Source organism: Pseudorasbora parva, chromosome 18 (assembly GCF_024679245.1).
Source record: "Pseudorasbora parva isolate DD20220531a chromosome 18, ASM2467924v1, whole genome shotgun sequence".
Lineage (NCBI taxonomy): Eukaryota > Metazoa > Chordata > Actinopteri > Cypriniformes > Gobionidae > Pseudorasbora > Pseudorasbora parva.
The window spans coordinates 22305915-22327842 of record NC_090189.1 but is presented as its reverse complement, the minus strand read 5'-3'; the positions used below and the strand labels follow the sequence as shown (position 1 = coordinate 22327842).

The 21928-nt window shown below is 38.6% G+C and overlaps 1 protein-coding gene across 5 annotated transcripts in view; it reads left to right on the top strand.

The window, feature by feature from the left end:
- arhgap32b (Rho GTPase activating protein 32b) overlaps positions 1-21928 on the top strand; it is a 119076-nt gene that overhangs the window by 61074 nt on the left and 36074 nt on the right. The window contains exon 1 of one of the 5 annotated variants that reach the window (XM_067424308.1): positions 20165-20621. The exons of the other annotated variants lie outside the window; for them this stretch is intronic. The gene's annotated coding sequence lies outside the window, so the exon portion shown is untranslated. Of the gene's footprint in view, positions 1-20164; positions 20622-21928 lie in introns of those variants that run through there. 5 annotated transcript variants of the gene reach the window in all.

Sequence of the window (21928 nt, the reverse complement as noted above, 5' to 3'; positions counted from 1 at the left end):
ACCCACAAGCCTTGCCATTTTTGAAATACTCTGTCCTAGTAGCCTTGCCATAACAATTTGGCCCTTGTCAAAGTAGCTCAGATATTTATTCATGCCCATTTCTCCTGCATCCAACTCATTGGTTATGAGAACTGATTGTTTGCTTACCATCTAATCTACCCAGACCTTAAAATGTGACCTGGTTAGGAAATTATCAATGATATTCACTTCACCTTTGGCAATTAACTAAGCTATTAATTAATTTGGTGTATATTTTTTCAGTGTCAGAAAAATGTAGTTTAGCAACAGCTAAACACACATATCTACGCATAAGTTTACTTTTAAAGGTGAGGTTGTGAAGCATATGACTTGTGAAGCATATGACTTGTATCCCCTGAGAAAAAGGGTGGGAATCACTAGGTTAGAGAAGTGTGACAGCTTAGGTCAGAACTGTGCATGATGACTTTCGGTGGGAGGCAGTAACAGAGCTGAGCTCGACACTCTGGAGAGGATTAGAGGGCATTCACAGGACATGCTCTCCCTTTCAAAAACAGATAGACAGGGTGTTTTTTAAAGAACTATTTTTAACCTGACTACATTTTAGAACATGACGCTTATGGTGCTAGGTGCTAAAAAAAAAAAAAGCAGCAGCGGCGAGCCTGTAATACCCAATATGCTGTTCCTACTTGCGACATCTTTTGATGTTAGAAGGAAAACTCTGTACTTCAGACTAGGTGAATAGATTCGGCTTCTTCTGTGTCTTTTCAGAATTGTTGTTCTCTTTCACATATTTTACATTTCTCATTATAAACTGTATCAAGGCTCAGTGAAAGCCTAAAAGGATTGGTGGGAATTCTGAATAGCGCCTTGTTGTGTAGGGCCAGGAGGTGGGGTGGTGCGACAGTGTCGGAGATCTCAGTGCCTCTGTGTTTGGGATTAAGGGTATAATGGAGCGCTCTCAGAATGAGAAAATAGATTGGCATGGTGTCGAGGGCCAGACAATTGGGAGGGAGTGAAGCTGGGGTTTCTTCAGGAGGCCTTCACACTGAATAGTAATCCTGCTTTTGGAGGAATTGCCCTGGGAAAGCCGAAATATGAGACAGCTATTTTGCATTCACATGTTGCAGCGTCGACATTTCTGCATTGCTCTTTATAGATTATTGGCATTGTGTAGCCCGCACTGGTGTCCAGTAGAGGGCGGCAGCTCCTTTCTCTTATTGTACCAGTTCGTACCAGTGCAGCAGGGTACCATGGCGACAATGAAAAACATGAATAATTCTCTTTACTCTGCTACATAATCGTGGTTTATGCACAAAACACAATTAAATCCAGAGAAGTCCTTTACAGCCCTGAATGAAGGAGATTGCAGTTGTACAACATCAGCTGGCATGGATTCATCAGCCATGTTTGGTGTACCAGAAGCAAGTCATCCTTCTGCTGGTGATTTATGAATGGTTTGTAATTACAGGCAGATCGCTCACTGATACTCCCAAAAGAGCAGCAGAATGACTGGGTTTCTGCATTCAGAAACAGCTCCAGATAAACACAGTTGTCCACAAATCTTTTTACTGAATGTGTTAGCCATGAACTTGATTTAATTAAAGATGCACGATAGAAAGAAGAAACAAAGAAACATTTTGGCAACATTTTTTGAGTTGTTTAAAATGAGGTCAACTTTAGTTAGCACAAACTACATTTTACTTTAGTTAACATAAACTATATACAAATCAACTACATTTATTAATCATTATTAATAAAGTTTTTTAATTTGAACATTTATTATCTTTAACAATTATTATTTTAACTTTGAATTTAACAGTTAAAACACTGAACTAACAACAAAGAACTATATTTGTATTAACAGTAAAAAGGGTTAATAAATAATACTGTAACAATGATATTGCTCTTGTTGGTTAATAAATGAAATAATGCTAACAAGTGAGACCTTTTTGTAAAGTGTTACCAACCTTTATGTTGAAAACAAAAGTTGTGCTGCTTAATATTTTTGTGCAAAGTGTGGATTTTCTGGGTTCTTTGATGAACAGAAAGTTTAAAAACAGCATCTTAATATACTGATATTGCACACATGCATTTACTTTCTCTACTGTTTACATTCACTTAAGACATAACGGTCTATGTTTACTAGGATACTCACTAGGGCTGTAGGATAATGGTTACAACTGATAACCACAATTATTTTGCTTAATAATAATCATGATTATTAATCACAATTATTCTATAAAAAAAGGGTAATGTAGTTATGGCCATTTTGCATGTTCTTTACCAACCTACAATACACCCAAAAAGCCTGTAGGTGGCACACCGACTTCAGTTAACCAACTATGATAACTTCGTTAGATGGTAAATCAAAATCAAATTTTGCTGAACACTTTATCTGTATGCACATTAGATTTTTATCTAATTTTATCTGATTATCTAACACAATTCTTTTGCAAATGAGACAAACCGCAGATTTAGAGATTGCCCTGCAAATTCGTAAAGCAAAGAATGATGCTATTTGATATATATATATTTTATGAATAAATGCACCTTTGCAACCTATAAGGCGGAGATCCGTGTCAATTTTTTTGAAATTCATTGCTGAAGGTTTTATCATGGCAGATTTAGTCACACAAATAGTAGAAGTGGCTTGTGGAAAAACAAAGACTGGCTGTATGACAATTTTGCTTTAACGATTGCTAAACTCTAGCCTGACGTGGTCATACTCAATTCTAGTGAGAATATGAGTCTGATACTGCTCCATTGAGCTTTGATTATGGGGGCGTGTTTCAACCGACACAGGAAAGACCTCAATTGGATAGACCTACAACCAATCAGAACTACAGAGCTACAGATGCTAAAGACATCTTTCCTATCGACAAATGCCTTGATCACAGTCCTCTGTTCCTCTTTTAAAATTAATGCGCTGTCGATATCTTCTATAACAGACGCAATTCAGAAACACATCTCAGTTCTTCAACAACAACTCTACGGATCGAGTCCAGACCGAACTTCCCGACCTAAAATTGTTATGGGCGGGGCTAAGTTCGGCTGGCATCCAGGCTAGCTAAACTCTAAACTGTTTTTAGATCATCAGCACTCCTTCCGCGTTTAGAGGAGCACGTGCGCAGAGTTGCCAGATTGCACAGATTAAGTAAAACACCAGGAAGAAATATCCTTTTAATGGAAAAGCTCTATTTGGGGGGGATTTAAGCTCTGTGCATCTGACTGCTAGTGGAGGCTCGTTACCAATGCAAGATAACGCAAAGAAAACACATTTTGAGGATAAATGACGAGCAGGCCAATATCGTGACGATTATTTAAAATCTATAGAGAGAAGCAGATATCGTTATCGCGATTAAAATACATTTAATCATGCAGCCCTAATACACATTTTTTTTACATAAGTTTACGTGAATTTGTCCACTCAAGTGAAATATGACACAAGAGATCTTCGTTTAGCCTCAATCAAGCATTGTCTGACATTTGGCTTTCTGGGCGCGCTTCATATGTGTATGCACACACAGCTAATAATGAAGCAAATAACAAAATGAGCTCCCTTTCACGTCTTCTTATGCTTGAATATTTAAATTGTCACGACTTAAACTTTCACGAAGATGCAGCACTGGGCCATCAACTGTCCCGAGCATCATTCACCTTTCATGCATTGTTAGAATTGACAAATGTTGCTGCCCTTCTGGCAATATAGTTTTATATACTCTCATTTGCAGATTTTTACTCATTTGGCTCTTGGCTAGTTTTAATTTTAGGCCCTGGTTGTACCATTGTTGAAGCTGTGGCCCATATTAATGTGTGCCACCGTGGGAGGGGTTCATGTCCCCCACAGCAAAACGTTTAGCAATAATCGCTGCATTGCTCACGTGGCATTGACCCTTCTGCCTGTAGCATCACTCATTGATTTTACTGTTGCATTGCTGTACTTAGTAATACGACATTGCTTTTAGCAAAACATGGTTTAGATTTTCTGCTTTTTTGCAGAAATGCTTTTTTTAATTTGTGGGCCCTTCTCTGCATGACATTTTAACAACTGTGGTGGTGACTTTGCATTTGATGTCTTAATTGTGTTGTTGGTTACGGCCGCCAATTGTATTTTGGTGCGTTTTTGAACACAATGGAGGGCTTGTCTTCTAGATCCATTCATGGCCATTGTTCAGCCTTGTACTGCAGCAGTGTGGTAACTGGCACTGTCCACTAACCACAGCCAGTTGAAGACAAAAGTGCAACTTGAATTCAATTATAGAAGTTCACCAGCAACTCAGAAATGTGTGTGGATGACACGTGTATGTTGTACCAGTGTTCTGAGACTGGTACTGGAGGAAATAGTTTCCATAGACACCCCTCCCTGCTCTTGAATGAGTGAGGGCAATGGCTGTGTTTTTAGTGTGCCACTGTCCCTTCCCCCATTTTCTGCTCCAGGCTCATGTAGCTACTCTGTATACTCTCTGGATATACGACCCCTCGACCCAGAGCTTTCGTTGGGTCGGCCTGTGCCAGGGAATGTGCTCAATGCCCAGTATTTGCTGTGGTTTGTCGTGCATCTCTTTATAATGTATTCTTGCTTGTCTCAAATTGGTCCCAACTGCTCCTGGTTTAGAATATTAAAGTCTTTCCAGCATCGTGGGTCTTGAAGTCTTAATTTGACCTTTCACAATTTAAGGCGTTAAAGGTGTCATGAAAAGGCTTTTCACATGTTTTTATACTGTTGTCTGAGGTCAACTTAGGACTTTTGCATGTTTTTTACATTTATAAACATAATCGCTAATAAGTGATAGGCTATTTTCTACACTGGTTTTGAGGCTCTCTCCAAAATTCTGGGTTTTGATGGGCGTGCCGCACTGGAGACTTAGAAGTAAACGCCCACGGCTAGGATTGGATAAGATTTGCATATTTAATGAGCTTCTGCTCCTCTGTCAGTGGTTTATCTCTCATCCACCTGTGATTTATTTATTTTTATATTACTTGGCCCTTCAGATCGGTGAATATAAGTGCGAAACACGCAGGTTGTTTTGAAACCTCAAAAAAAGATTCAAGCAGTCATGAATCAATATGCTGATTCATGAACGTTTGAATCTTTGAGGTTTAAAAACAAATGCGGAAGAGAAGACAGTGCTGAATAAAGTTGTAGTTTTTGTTATTTTTGGACCAAAATTTATTTTTGATGCTTCTAACTAACTAACTGATGTCCCATATGGACTACTCTGATTATGTTTTTATTCCCTTTCTGGACATGGACAGTATAGTGTGCATACACTTGGATACGCTCTCGGACTAAATATAAAATATCTTAAACTGTGTTCAGAAGATGAATGGAGGTCTTACGGGTGTGGAACGACATTAGGGTGAGTCATTAATGACATCAATTTCATTTTGGGTGAACTAGCCCTTTTAATGTACCTTCATAAATCCTGCAGAAACCTGGTCTTTCATACTTTAGCTAGGAGTGCATGAAGTATTGATCCAATACAAGTCATCGACTAATTTTGATGAATATAAAAATAAATATATATATATTTTAAAAAAAGATTATATTTGCTGATACCACTAAATGACTAAAAGATCATTTTTTTTATTATTCTGTTAAATACAATATATGCCAGAATTTTTAAATTGTGCATCCTTACTTATAGGGGGAAACAGTCCATTGCTGGAAGAAACCTGGTCATACCAGCTAGTCAAGAAATCCAAGTTGTTGTTTTTTTGCAACAATGTTAAATAGCATGGCCAGGTAAAGGTCCACTGGCTGATCAGCCACCGAAACCAGCTAGGGCCAGGTGAAGACCAGTTTTCACTAGCTATATGTAAAACCAGCTACAATCAGAAGCTGGATTTTTCAACTGACACAAACCCCGTTTTCCGCTCTCATCTTCTTAAATTTAGTTGCCGGCGAGTTATGATACATCAATCCTGTGTGCTTCTCAACAGCAGGGCTCATATTGTGCTATTCTCAGCTCTGTCTCAGGCTATTTGAAGTTCCGTCCATAGCCTAACTATTATTATTTACCCTCTCAGTCTCTCTAGCAATCTATCACATCTCTTAGTCATTTATATTGCTTGTGGAGAAAGTCAAATTCTCTTACCCCTCAGCTGGTGCACAAGACACATTCATTCCTGAGCTATTAGGCAGCCTGGAGCAGAGATGCAGCCTCTAACCCACGGGTCAGACAGGCCAGTATGGTCGCTGTCACTGTTCAGCCATCACATTGACATGAGCACTTTCTTATGCTCTCCAATGTAAATCTGAAGTGGAGTCACGTAACAGCAAGTCCAGAGCATGACACTCTTTATCAAATCAACTAGTTTAATAAGGAGTGGGTGGTAGTTGTGTTTGCAACTAAGGGCTCTTGAATGAGCGGAATACTAAGACAGAACTCTGCTTGTTTTTCATTCCCACCACAGACCATGAAAGCTTGGATTCTCATCTTGCTTTGGACCGGTCAGCTGTTTATTTTAGGGCAATATTGATGTGTTGATCAGCACCATCTGGTGCTAATGGACAAGTTATAGGAAATGGCATCTGCTTTGTTAACATTGCTATCCAGATTTATGAGACAGGAAATATTTTGTTTAATTCTGCCTCCATAGCTGACTGAGTATCTATATTTTGTGTTCCAGCATAAAACTAATCTGTTCCAGGAGTTTATTTCCACACATGAATACTCCAACCATTTAGTTCTTGGTTGTTTAATGCACGGCTCTCTCTCAGATTTGTGTTGGTGTCTGATATTTGTAGGCACTTTCTCACAGCACTTTGCTTGCCACATTGTGAGTACGTCTTCCAATAGTGCATGGGCAAATAGGCTTCACGGGTTATTCAGCTATTTTAAGCGACAATCCAAATCTCAGAGAGCATACATATTCAGTCAAAATGACTATTCCCAAACTGTAAATGGTTAGTTCTGCATTTACTCACTCATGTTGTTTTAGCACTTGAATACTGTGTTTATTACAGTATGCACTTCGTTGTAAATCTGTTCATCATATAAAGCCACTGTCTCTTCAGAAGTCTTGGATTTAGATTAGACACTTGATCGATTATTTTTAAGATGCCTTTGATATTTTTTTTAAGTTTAAGAGGAATGGACTTTAAAGTTTTGGAGTTACATAAATCTTTCTCTGGTTTCTTGAAAAATATCTTAATTTGTGTTTTGAGGTTAAATCCTATAGGTTTGAAACAACATGAGGGTGAATACATGATGGCAGAATTTACATTTGGGGTGATTATACCTTGTAAATACAGCTCTGGACAGCTCTGATTTCTCAATGTTAAGTGGTCTCTTAATTATTTCCAGAGCTGTACAGTAAGATGGGCCTTGGATCAAACTAACTATATCGCAAATCATATCATTTAAATCAACAAAACATATCGTCTAATTTGCACAACTTTAGTATTATTTGTGTTAGATGTTGGAGGGCACTCCAAACTTCTACATATCCTTTGCGTAGTGTGTAGGAAGCAGAAAACACTGCATAAAGACCCTGTGAAGTGGAAAGCAGCTTGTGACTTAATATCTGGCAAGCTCTCCGGTGTGAAATTTTGCTTTCAAATGTATTACTTTTGCAAGCTGGGTTTTTTAATAAATATTTCTGTTATGCAAAGTCAGCATTGTGGATACAGAAACCCCAAAGAGTTGTGCACAGTCAAGGCATGGTGTCCCATGTGGCCTGCCCCCATCTCCATTAGAGCATCTCAGACTGCAGTATGCATATATGCCCAAACGTGTGTGCATGTGTGGCCACATAAATCATGTCAGTCAGTTGACCCCATGTATGCTTGAAAAAATGCCTCAGCTGGTATTGTGGGGTAGAGATTTCAGGAGGAAATGGCCTGTGAAATAGACCTTGGAGGAGGGGATCCTGACTGCTCTTCCAGTCTCCCTCTTGCCCTGCCTCATGCCCTCTATTCACTGATCACTGATTCAGGAATCAAGCTGCTTTTGCAAATGACAGTGGTCTCAGAAGAGAACCTTTTACTGAAGAACATCTCTGTAAAGCATCAGGCGTACCTATGTTATACCTGTGTCCCGCGATGTGCTGTAGCTTCTGCTCTTGTACTGCTGTGGACCTTGTTTGAAGAAACCATGTTGTAAGATCTCTTTGGGATGTTTACTAGCTGCTGAGCTGGTTTTATTATCGATCTGTGCAGTACAATGTTTTCATTGTGCAAGCACCTCTATATGTCTGAGGGCTGAGCTGACAAACTAGCCTAAATCGTTAACAGTGCGGAACTGTTCCTGATAGTCTGAAGCTGTTTAATATCATCTGCACATTTGCTGTGTTTTGGTGCCACCCTGTATATTCTGTCCCCTGCCTCTAACCCTAACGGAAAACTATGCAAGTCAATGACTTGCCTCACATAAAATGATTTCTGATATCATATTTGACTGCATGCTGCAAGACATAACCTGCTCATTTACATTTAACAGAAGATGAGACCAAAAGCCCAATAACTAGCTTGTGCTTTGAGGGAGTCGGTAGTGAAAAAAGTGAAAATGCAATACATATAATATTTATCACTTTTTAATTAAGCAGTTTTGTTTTGTTTTTTGCCTCAAATTACATTTTTTTATATATGAAATCTGGTCTTATTTTACACTAGACAAGGTCACACACCAGACGCGAAGCTCAGCGCTGAACAGTGCCACGCGCGCCACGTCTTTAAAATTCGAACACAGTTTTCAATGAGTGTGTACACACTGGCGGTGGCATTAGGTGCATGTCTGCGGCGACTCAGGAAGTTGTTTAAAATCCACAGAGCTCCATTTCAAGGTTTTATATTACATTTATATTATATTTCCCTCAAATTGTAAATGTACGTACTGATTTCCCCGTGCTACAAGATACACCCATCGTGCAGCTCTTCTGTCAGAAGTTGATTTAAGATTGAGCTTGCGTGTATATAATGTGCGCGTCCGGTTTGAGATACCTGAGACGCGGCACTGAGCTTTGCGTCTGGTGAGCGACCCCCTTAACTAAAAGTAGTACAGGAACAGAGTAAAACGACGTAAAATCATGTAAGTGACTTTACAAAAAAAAATCATTTACTTAGGAAAAAAATGGATGAGACCAATGTTAAAGGCCTGAAAATAACCTAAATCTAAAACTGATTAATCGAGTAAGGGAGGGCTCATATATGCATAATCTATATTTCATTGAAAATGGTAATGATTAATTACTAAATCAAAACGCTCATGCAAATGAAGGAAGAGTTTTTAAATTCTTTTTATTTTTCCCAATTTTTTGTTGCTTTGGATTAAAATGTGGGACTTTTTAGGAAGACTGTAATTTATTCACATCGATCATGTCTCTTCAGAAAATCTGGACAAAACGTTAAAATCATATGGATTCATTTTATGATCTCTCAATGTACATAAAAGCGTTAAGGTGGTAGTTGCTTGGACTGTCAATAGAGGCACAGAAATCTCTCAGATTTCATTAAAAATATCTTAATTTGTGTTTTGAAGATGAATGATAGTCTAACAGGCGAGTGCATGACAGAATTTTCATTTTTGGGTAAACTAACCCTTTAACATACTGATGCTAAAACTCAATCTTAATTCTACCATTCAAAAGTTTTTATTTATTGATTGATTGATTTATATTTATATATATATAAATTAATACATTTTAGTATGATTAAATTGATCAAATATGACAAGACTTTTAAATTGTTACAAAAAAAATCAAATAAATACTTTTCTTTTACTTTCTATTCATCAAATAATCCTGATCAAATGTTACTATAAGATTTGATTCAGCACCGTTTCTTGAGTACCAAATCAGCTTATAAGAATAATTTTTGTAGAATTGTGTGACATTGAAACCTAAGTAATGGCTGAAAATTCAGCTTATACCACCACAGGGGAAAAAATTATCATCATTTCACAATTTTAATATTTTTGCAAATAAATGCAGCCCTTTAATAGTGACTATTAATAATAGTGAAATAAATGTGTAGTGACTATATAGACCACAAACTTTTGAACAGAAGTGTTCGTATGAGACAAATCTGTCAACTTCACTGAGATGGCTCATGACTGGTCATCCAACAACTATTTATAGTTCTAGTTTGTTACCCTCTTCTGTGTTTTATAATCTTATCAACTTCAATATCTCATCCACATTATATCCTTTCAAAGCTATCTTGCTTAGTTATGTCATCCTCAGAGGCACTGCTGAATCTGGGTTCCTCCTCTGCAATGAAACAATGGAGCACTCCACTATTGCCCACAGGGCAATGCACTCAAAAACACAACCACTCTGCAGACTGACAGAAATACCACTCGTTGCACCCCCTTTAGGTTGGAGAGCGTGTGGGAAGACCACTATAGACCTGCTCTTACCTCCGCAATCCCACCCTAACCACAGAAAATACTTTTTACTCAGCACAGTAATATTTTGTTTGTATTATCACTCTAGAATATGAAATGTATTAATCTGACTGCAGGTTATGGAACAGTTTCTTGACAGGTCTCACCAGACGTGTTCATCTCATTGACATCCCATTTCCTTGAATGTCCTCTCAAAGTGTGATTTGTGGAATCATGTAAAGGATTTATCATGGCAAAGCTGGAAGGATGCCCAACTTCTGTTCATGCAAATCTGGATGAACTAGGTCACTAGTGGATTTTAATGTTATAATATTTATAGCTGTTCAGAGAGAGAGAGTGTCTTGTTTTAATGTATGATCCAGTGGATGATGTTGTGTCCCGCGCCATAGTTCATGTTGGCACCGTGGCCACAGAATAATTTTTTTTCCCCCTTGATTTCTTCCTGCTTTAAAATAGGTTGGTTGTGTAGGTTTGGAGGCAATCTATTACTCAGGGCATTGTTTGGTTATCTACAACAACCTCTCAGCGGATGTGCAAAATCAAGGGTTCTTAAGAGTGTGGACTTCTGAGTATTTGAATATTTCAGCTCATTTGGTACTGAGTTAGTGTTCTTGTTTCCATCAGCCAGACATGTGACTCCAAAATGATTAGTCACATGATGTGAATGGCTGAGGTAACTGACTAAAAATATATGTATTGGTTTAGGGTTATATTTTGGGACAGTTTTGGCCTAATGGTTAGAGCCTTTGCGTTTGATTCTCAATACCGCCAGGAAACGATTGATGTGCCCTTGAGCAAGACACCTAACCCCCAATCACTTCCTGAGCATTGCAGTGCCACTTCTCCACTTTGTGTGTGCATGCCCACGGTTTGCTGTTTGTTTACTACTAACTGCTCCTAATGTGTGTGCACTAATTTGGATGGGTTAAATGCAGAGAAAATGTTTTGAGTATGGGTTACCATACTTGCCCTTCACATCACTTCACATTTATAGACTAATCAGAGATGTTTGTTAAGTGTACACTAATCACAGCCCTTCAATAGAATAACTGATGTGTTCTGATCCAACAAATACATACACAAAATTACTGTAAGATTGTATTGCACAAAACTATTAGATTATGCATAATAGCAGTCAATTTTAAAGTCTAATGGAAATTGTCTTGCAATTTGTTACAAAAGCAGAACTTTGATGTAGGTTCATGACGCTTTAAAGGGAATGAATTTGAAGATATTATCTTTTGCAAATGTTGTATTATACATGGTCCTATTTGAGCTTTGAAATTCATAGATACAGACCCTTTTTTTTGTGGTCCGAGCAGAAAGGGTTTTAGCATGCTGACTGTTTGTGTGAAACGTGACTGAAATAACACCCAGAATTTTGAGTGAAGAATTATGAAAAAACAATTCTTAGCTCAGTTTCCACATGTATATGCTGAGGTAGATGTTAAAAATAAATGATATAGAATAAACATACTATTCAACCTCACTAATTGACTAATCCTGTTCCATCCGTTCTGAATTCCTCTCCATTTAAGGAATGTGTATTTTCCACACTCGGCCTCTGGATTTGTTATGGAATTGGATTCTTGCGGGTGTTAAATCTTCTGCTGGAATGTGTCCACCCTTAAGAATGCTCTTTTGCAGCTCATCCAGACACATTAGAGAGTAAATGAATAATCATACGACTTGGCATTTCTTTATTAAGTGGAATTACAACTCTGGCCCTTTAAAGGTCATTTTTGTGTAACTTTCCACGAGAATAATTAATTTGTTAACTTGCATTGTATGTGTTTCTAATCGAGCTGGAACATACTCTAGCAAATGGCACATCATATGTCAGAGTTTTAAGCCAAGGCATTTTTAAACTCCTCTTCGTGTTTCAGCTGAAGTCTCTAAGCTCTCATATTTGTTTTGGTCTGCATGACCTCTTCCACCTCCATGAAATCATCCAAACACATCTGATACCAGCCAGCAGGCCTCCCTCCTCAAACCCACACATTCACACTGAAGCAGCCATGTGTTTCTGAGCGATTGGGACTCCAGGGAAGGATTTCTCATTTCTGCAGGTCGAATAGCAGGACTCTTGGATCTCTCTTGCGTTCCGTGTGGTTGGCTGCTGCATTTCACAACACTCCTCCAGGAAAATCTTTTTAATCACCCTCAGATGTGCTTTGATGGCACAAGTGATGTAATTTGGAATGACCCATTGCTTTTCTCTGTTCCCTCCACTGATTTAAAGCTGAAAGTTGTGTATTGGTGTACTCGTCTTTGTACTTCCGTCTCCGTCACTGCCACATCTCATTATTAGACCTTAAACTTTCAAGGTTTTTTTTTACTGTCAAAATTTGATTTCAGTCAAACTAAAGCCATCATTTAAACTCTTTAGGTTTATCTAAAATCGTGCCGGTCTGGCTTTTGCAAAGTTGGGCTAGCCAAGATAATTTCATTGTGTCCCACTTTATATCAGGTGGCCTTAACTGCAATGTACTTGCATCAAAAATAAGTACAATGTACTTATTGTGTTCATATTGTATTGTACAAAACCTTTGCTGATATTGAGGTGGGATACGGGTATAGTTCGAGACAGGTGTGGTGGTGTGGGCAAGTTTAAGGGTAGGGTTAGGTGTAAGGGACGTGTCAACAGTGTAATTATAAATGTAACTACAGAAACAAATTACACGTGTAATTACATGGGGCAATTTTTAAAACGTAAGTACAATGTAAAAACATGTATGTACACAATAAGTGCATTGTACCAAATTATTCATTTAAATGTTAGTACATAGAAGTTAAAGCCACCTAATATAAAGTGGGTCCTTTCATTGTATCTTGGCTTTTTCCAGCATGTATACCATGTATCCCTCTCAGATACTGAAGCTTTCGCGCCTCGATCGCCCCCCGGTGACCGGTCCCAGTATAGCCGCCTCTCTGTGTTTTCTAATGGACGCGAGACAAACTAAACAATAAAAATACACTTTAAATATTTTTTCTCCAAAGTTAGTTTATGTCATTGAAGGCAGTTATCATCACGATGATTTCATTTCAAGTGTTTTTAAGATAAGTTTAGTTTTAGTTAGTTATCAGACGCTTTAAAAACGGGGGGTGTGACGTCATGATTGACAGCTGAGACTGACGTCTTCTCTGAGTGAAGTTGTCACTGAGGCACTAACGGACTTTTTTCGGAGTTTTTGGGAGCAGATTGGAGCTTTAGCTTTAATTTCTACATTTCCATAACTGTTTATTTCACACCAACATAATTAATTGTTCTGCATCTGCGAGAGTGTGGGCGGGCTTTTGATATCGCAGCTGTCCTTCCTGCTATACTTCCTGCGCTCTACTGCGCAACTCTGGTCCCGAAATCGCTACTGCGCAGGCTCGGTCCCAAGATGTCAGCGCCGTGCACCTCCACCTGAAAGCTTCAAATATGGCAAGCGGAAACGGATGATGTCGAGTCGTCCATATTTTTTTACGGTCTATGATGTATACACATTAATCGGACAACATCTGGCGAACTTTAGCAGGGTCTTTTTTTTTTTTTTTTTTTTTGACGTGTGGATGTTACATTTCATTGAAATAGTAGGGAGGTTAAGTGACTTTTGACTTCAAGTCATGATGCAAAGGTCCCCTTTGGTATGGAAGTACCTTAGGGTCATACAAATAAATTTATCCTAAGACACAAGTGAGATCACAATTTTTATCAAAAATAAACAGGTTTTTTTAAAAATGGCCGACAATGTGCCGAAAATACTCTAGAGCCCATATCTTTGCTTCTGTTATCGCTATAATGACAAATTTGGTGTCAAAGTGTACATTTTTGGGGTCGGGAATCCAATAAAATTGGTTTCAGGTTTAAAAAAACAAAATATTTCCCCATACTATGACAACTGGGGGTAAAAATGCACATTTCACAAAAAAAATGATGTCATCAGAGTGACTTTTTAATTATATTTTCCTTCAAAAACTTTAATTTTGTATTTAAGCAGTGCAGCTACTTCTGTACATTACATTTGTCCTAAGTAGCATGAGATTTCGACCAGTCAGAAGTAGCCTATAGCAAATCAGTTCCTGCAACAACACATCCCATCTGCACCAGGAGCTGTGACAGCTGTTAAAGGTCAGAGGTGACAGGTTAACACTTTGAGGTTCGAATGACTTTCTTATTAAATAGAAACATGTTTTTAATGTTAGATAACTAATAACTAGCTAGCTAGTAACTAGTTAGCTTCATCATAACTATATTAATTTTTATTGAAGCAAGCACATAGCCTACTAGTCCAGGCATTTAAGGAAACAAGGGTGAACAAATTGCAACAGAATCAAACTCAACTGATTTTGTATCCTCAATATGTCCTGAGTAAGAAAGAAAAAAAAAGCCCAGAAGAATCCCATTAGGGGAAATTTCAGAAAAAGACCCAAATATAACATATTCATACGTCTATTCATTATTTTTCTCACATGAATAGGGTAAAACGTTTAACCTTTAGATATCGCCATGAAAATTATTGAATTGATTACTTATATCAAGACAAACAAAAAATGTATTACAAGTTTTTTTGTTTTGTTTGTTAACATGGACAAACGGTGCATAATCTTATTAGCACATCCTCTAGTTGCTCTGGGGTCAGTCAGATCAGACCACAACATCAGAAAGTTACTATGTCTAATTTCGAAACAATTGACCGTATTATAGAAGAAATGGTACAGCACCTTAAAAAAAAATCAACCTGCGCCCTTGACACACTCCCCACTAGAAGCAGATCTCCTAGAAGTGGTGAACTCCTCACTTCTCTATGGGACTTTTCCAACCGCCCTTAAAACTGCAATAGTTAAGCCTCTTCTGAAAAAGAGAAATCTAGATAACTCCATACTGAGCAACTACAGACCAATCTCAAATCTCCCCTTCATAGGCAAAATCATCGAAAAAGTTGTTTTCAATCAACTAAACAAATTCTTAAACTCAAATGGATTCTTTGACAATTTTCAATCTGGTTTCCATCCACATCACAGCACAGAGACAGCGCTCATAAAGATTATAAATGATATTCGCTTAAACACTGATACAGGCAAAACATCAATTCTGGTACAACTGGACCTCAGTGCTGCATTCGACACTGTTGACCACAACATACTTCTAGACCGGCTGGAAAACTGGGTTGGGCTTTCTGGGATGGTCCTCAGATGGTTCAGATCATACTTAGAAGGGAGAGGTTATTATGTGAGTGTAGGAGACCATAAGTCTGAGTGGACGTCCATGACATGCGGAGTCCCACAAGGGTCAGTTCTAGCACCTCTCCTGTTTAACCTGTATATGCTGCCACTGAGCCAAATAATGAAAAAGAACAATATTGCTTACCACAGCTATGCTGATGACACCCAGCTCTACTTAGCACTATCACCTAATGACTACAGCCCCATTGACTCCCTGTGCAAATGCATTGATGAAGTTAACAACTGGATGTGCCAAAACTATCTTCAGTTAAACAAAGACAAAACCGAAATCACTACATTTGGAAACAAAGATGAAATTATCAAGGTGAGCGCATATCTTGAGGCTAAAGGCCTGATAACAAAAAATCAAGTCAGGAATCTTGGAGTGATTTTGGAGTCAGACCTGAGTTTCAGTAGTCATGTCAAAGCAATAACTAAAACAGCAAAATATATAGATATAATCATACAGAACGCTGCTGCCAGAATTCTGAGCAGAACCAGAAAATATGACCATATCACACCAGTCCTCAGGTCTTTACACTGGCTTCCAGTTACATCTAGGATCGATTTTTAAGTACTATTACTTATATAAATCACTCAATGAGCTAGGACCTCAATACATCGCAGATATGCTGATTAAATACAAACCCAACAGATCACTCAGATCAGCAGGATCAAATCAGTTATGATTACCAAGAGTTCACTCAAAGCAAGCAGAGTCTGCTTTTAGCTATTATGCCAGCCGTAGTTGGAACCAGCTTCCTGAACAGATCAGATTTGCTCCAACAGTAGCCGAATTCAAATCCAGACTCAAAACACATCTGTTCAGCTGAGCATTTACTGAATGAGCTCTGAGCACTGTACGTCCGACTGATTGCTCCCTATCTATGCATCATTTTTTTTATTCTTTTATAACTGTTTTAGTTTACCTTTGTTCTTATCTTTGGTTATTGTTATTTTATATATACACTCACCTAAAGGATTATTAGGAACACCTGTTCAATTTCTCATTAATGCAATTATCTAATCAACCAATCACATGGCAGTTGCTTCAGTGCATTTAGGGGTGTGGTCCTGGTCAAGACAATCTCCTGAACTCCAAACTGAATGTCAGAATAGGAAAGAAAGGGGATTTAAGCCGTTTTGAGCGTGGCATGGTTGTTGTTGCCAGACGGGCCGGTCTGAGTATTTCACAATCTGCTCAGTTACTGGGATTTTCACACACAACCATTAATAGGGTTTACAAAGAATGGTGTGAAAAGGGAAGAGCATCCAGTATGCGGCAGTCCTGTGGGAGAAAATGCCTTGTTGATGCTCGAGGTCAGAGGAGAATATGCCAACTGATTCAAGCTGATAGAAGAGCAACTTTGACTGAAATAACCACTCGTTACTATACTAAAATGGCCGCCACAGTCACCAGATCTTAACCCAATAGAGCATCTTTGGGATGTGGTGGAACGGGAGATTTGTGCCCTAGATGTGCATCCCACATGCTCTCCTATCAATATGGGCCAACATTTCTAAAGAATGCTTTCAGCAGCTTGTTGATCAAGGCTACGTAGAATTAAGGCAGTTCTGAAGGCGAAAGGGGATCAAACACAGTATTCGTATGGTGTTCCTAAAAATACTTTAGGTGAGTGTATATATCATCATTTTATTCTTTTTAATTCTCTTTGCAACTGTATATTTCTATTTCTTATGCATCGGTTGATTATTATTTTTGGTTAGGGCTGTCTAACTGGAAGAGATTGGAAAAGGAGAGCAGTGTGCTTCGCTTCTTTCTGCTTGTGGTAGCAGAGTGTAAAGAAGCGAACTCAAGAAAGGGGAGGCCCTGCGGGGCATCGGTAACGTCCCCTACAGGAGGCCATCTTGGACCGACTTGTAAGGTCCAGGAGACATTGTGAACCTGCTCCATCTCTTCCATCTCAGACAGGGGAACCAGAATTTAGAATAAGGCAGATAGGGATCTGTTTCTCACCATTATATTTTAATTGTATTATTATTATTTTCTCTTTACAACCATATTAATTGTCCTTGTTTTTATTTTATTTTTTTACACATGGTATTCTTATTTCTTATGCATATGTTATCACTATTTTAATTAATTTCTATGTAAAGCACTTTGAATTGCCATTGTGTATGAAATGTGCTATACAAATAAAACTGCCTTGCCTTGTCTACAGATGTGCTAATTTGCATTAATACCCCAACAGATCTAAACATTGGGTACAGCGTTTTTAAAACATTCAGAGATTCAGTCAGTCATTAATTCAAGGTCCACTCAACTGTCAACTTTCGGATGAGATACACTTGATTATTCATTAATAAATCATACCTGGTGATCAACTACAATTTATTGGGAACTTCTGGGTGTGTGTTGAGCTGTTTTAAAACTATTTTTGGTGAAATGATGTCAAGTTTAGGATTAGAGAATAGTTTCATTAGATAGCTAACACGGCAATCAGCACCAAATAACTTGTTAGCTGTCTTAAGATATGGATACATGGATTGTTGTAGGAATTACACAGCCATGTAGGCTATTTAACTCAAGTCATTAATCTCAAGTAAGGGATAATGTATAGCGAGGCAGTTGTTATAGCAAATATTAACCCCTTCAGGCTGATTCAAGACCCCTCCATGACCGACTGAATCTCTGAATGTTTTAAAAACACTGTACGCAATGTTTAGATCTGTTGTGGTATTTATTCAAATTAGCACATCTGTAATTAGATTATACACCGTTTGTCCATTTTAACAAAACAAAAAAACTTGTAATACATTTTTTGTTTGTCTTGATATAAGTAATCAATTCAATAATTTTCATGGCGATATCTAAAGGTTAAACGTTTTACCCTATTCATGTGAGAAAAATAATGAATAGACGTATGAATATGTTATATTTGGGTCTTTTTCTGAAATTTCCCCTAATGGGATTCTTCTGGGCTTTTTTTTTCTTTCTTACTCAGGACATATTGAGGATACAAAATCAGTTGAGTTTGATTCTGTTGCAATTTGTTCACCCTTGTTTCCTTAAATGCCTGGACTAGTAGGCTATGTGCTTGCTTCAATAAAAATTAATACAGTTATGATTAAGCTAACTAGTTACTAGCTAGCTAGTTATTAGTTATCTAACATTAAAAACATGTTTCTATTTAATAAGAAAGTCATTCGAACCTCAAAGTGTTAACCTGTCACCTCTGACCTTTAACAGCTGTCACAGCTCCTGGTGCAGATGGGATGTGTTGTTGCAGGAACTGATTTGCTATAGGCTACTCCTGACTGGTCGAAATCTCATGCTACTTAGGACAAATGTAATGTACAGCAGTAGCTGCACTGTTTAAATACAAAATTAAAGTTTTTGAAGGAAAATATAATTAAAAAGTCACTCTGATGACATCATTTTTTATGTGAAATGTGCATTTTTACCCCCAGTTGTCATAGTATGGGGAAATATTTTGTTTTTTTAAACCTGAAACCAATTTTATTGGATTCCCTGACCCCAAAAATGTACACTTTGACACCAAATTTGTCATTATAGCGATAACAGAAGCAAAGATATGGGCTCTAGTGTATTTTCGGCACATTGTCGGCCATTTTTAAAAAAAACCTGTTTATTTTTGACAAAAATTGTGATCTCACTTGTGTCTTAGGATAAATTTATTTGTATGACCCTAAGGTACTTCCATACCAAAGGGGACCTTTGCATCATGACTTGAAGTCAAAGGCCTATTTTTTGGGCTTAACCTCCCTACTAAAAAGCAAAACTTGTCATGAACTCACTTTTTCTTTTCTTACCTTTCCTATTGTTTTTTTTTCTTCTGTTCTACAATATTTTCTCAAATTTAATATCTTTTTTTGTCCTTTTCTTGTCCATACAAAGGTCTGATGTATGTTTTTGTTTTTAGTACTTTTTTTTTTTACCCCATCGACTTTTATTGTATGTACAAAACATGAGAAAATGTTTTTTGGGTAAACTATCCTTTTTTAAAAAGATACATTTATTGGTCAACCATTCACCATTTGAATAGTAAGTTGTTGTATTAGTTCACTATCCTAACCTGTCTTTATTGTCTTCATCAACGAACACGATAATTAGGTCATTAAAAATGGCTGTGAACAGAAAACGCCCCCCTGCCAAAGTACGAGACATATGGAGGCTCTTTGTTTCCGTTCTTTGTCTTTTGTGCTAATACAATAGTGTGATTATCAGACAATACAGCCCTGCTGCCTCAAGCAGCCATTGCCGTGCATGGAGGTTTCTCCAGACATTCTAAATGCAGCGCTAACATTTCTCTCTGTCCCTTCTGTTCCTCTCGCTCTTGACTGCACTGGTCCCAGAGGATCAGGGCAGAGAGTGAAGGGCACATGCTGGAGAACCGCTCTGTGCTCCTACAAGGGCAACCCCCTCTTCACAGCTCTCCCTACTGTTTCTTTTGGCTCACCGGTCCCGTGCTTTGTCCCAGGGACTGTACCAATAAGAGCTAGCGAATGGTGGAGGTGCTGGGGGTTGGGAACGGGGGGAGACCAATAGAGTCCGGGGAAAACGAGAGTGTGTGGTGAAAGGACACCACAACAGATGTAAAGGGAGAACTGCTTTTTTCATCATACTTCTATGTGTTTTCCAGACCACTTTTGGCCAGCAAACTAAGTGAATTTCAGACAACACGGAGTGAGAAGGGCTGAAGCATTTAATCACAAATTAGGAAAACGCAACTGCAATGAAGTTCCTGAAAACTGGATTTCTGCAAAAAGACAACCAGAGAGTGCTTCAGTCTGTGTAAATTTGCAGGAAAGCACCAAAGGGGGAACCTCAATCCTTGTGCTTCACAACAACTCATCCGGGACGGCACTCTGGAGGGGGTGGGAAACTCAAATGACATCGGTGTTCTGCCGAGTGGATTTGTGTCGAACAAAAACAACCGGTTATTCTCTCGCACATGCTTGACTGATGGATGTCGAAGGAGGGGATCCATGAATGTTTAGGAGTGCGGCTTCTGAAATTGAGCTTCCAGCGTGCAGCCGGAATCTCGGGGTGAACAAAAGATGCTGCGTTAATCAAAGCAGACGGGATGTTGTGCCTCTGTAAGTCGTCTTTGCCCCTTTTGCTCGCTGCTTGTTTTATTTTCCTATCCTTTTATTCTGCTCATGGACATACCTTCACTTTCATCTCACTTTATTTACACTTAAAAGCTGCAGATGTGCTTTTAAGAGACACCTAATGTCTTCAAGTCTCATCAGGGCCATTGACTTCATGCTTTGTACTTCAGATCAGTGCTGCGTAACCATGCGCTATAGAGATTTACACCACTAAATGGATTTTCTGTAACAGCTCTGTACCTACAGGGAGCTCTGTACCTCCTGAGCAACCAGAGTGCTTTAATATCTTTCATGCTTTGAGTGCTTGTAAATGATTAGCTGAAGAATCCCCATAAAGTGTAGATGCTTTTCATAAGTGTTCCATCCGCTCTGGTTGGACACAGCAAGGTTCTCTGACCACTACTGCGAATTAATTTGTTTATGCGTCTCATGGGACTTGATATCAAAAACCCTTTGTGGTCACTGCTAAGGTACATTTCCCTTACTGTTCAGGTTATGGAAGCCCATCTGAGTTAATTTTCCTGGCATTTGTGGTGGGGGTACCACTCTTTCTCTCAGCACTGGAAAGCTGTTCAAGAGTTGGTTTTTAAACTGTGCTGTGAATAACTGGGTCATTACTTCTCACGTTACCCAACGTTTTCCAAGGAGCTGCACCTTACTAAAGCTCATGGCTTCCAAATTCCACGTACACCTGGTTGTGCTTCTCTCTAATCTCTTCCCACTCTTCTCAAATAGACCTTGCTGGTCAGAGGTCTGTTTCTTTGCTAGTGTCAGAGCAGCAGCGTTAGATTTCACTTTTCACTTGTAAGGATGTGGAATGAACAGAAGTCTCAGACCGTGGCTCAGTCAGGCCTTCATGTGGTATTGTTAAGATGTCTAAAGTTTCACTTGCACACACACTGAGACAGATATTTAATACTTCACAGCTCTCTGTAACCCTGCCTTCTTTAAGGGCATAATCCCCTCGCTCTAAAGAGTGCAGTGCCACCGAGCTTTCACTCATCGTGACAGGAATACAACCTACCGGCTGCTTTCTGAACTCAAGTGTAATTAACACTGCCGTACACTCGCATAGGTGAGATTTGACTGCGGATTTCAGGGTTCACACAATCGTTTTCTAATTTAAAGGAACATTTGGTACTTTTATATTGTTTGAGCCTTCAGGTATCAGACTGTTGTAGAAGCACATTTCTGGTTCAAGAGACTTCATGGTGTTGTTTAAACAACTAGGTAAGTGGGCAGCATTAAAATACTGCAAGTATACAGGTTTAAGAACGGTACAAAACATTTTG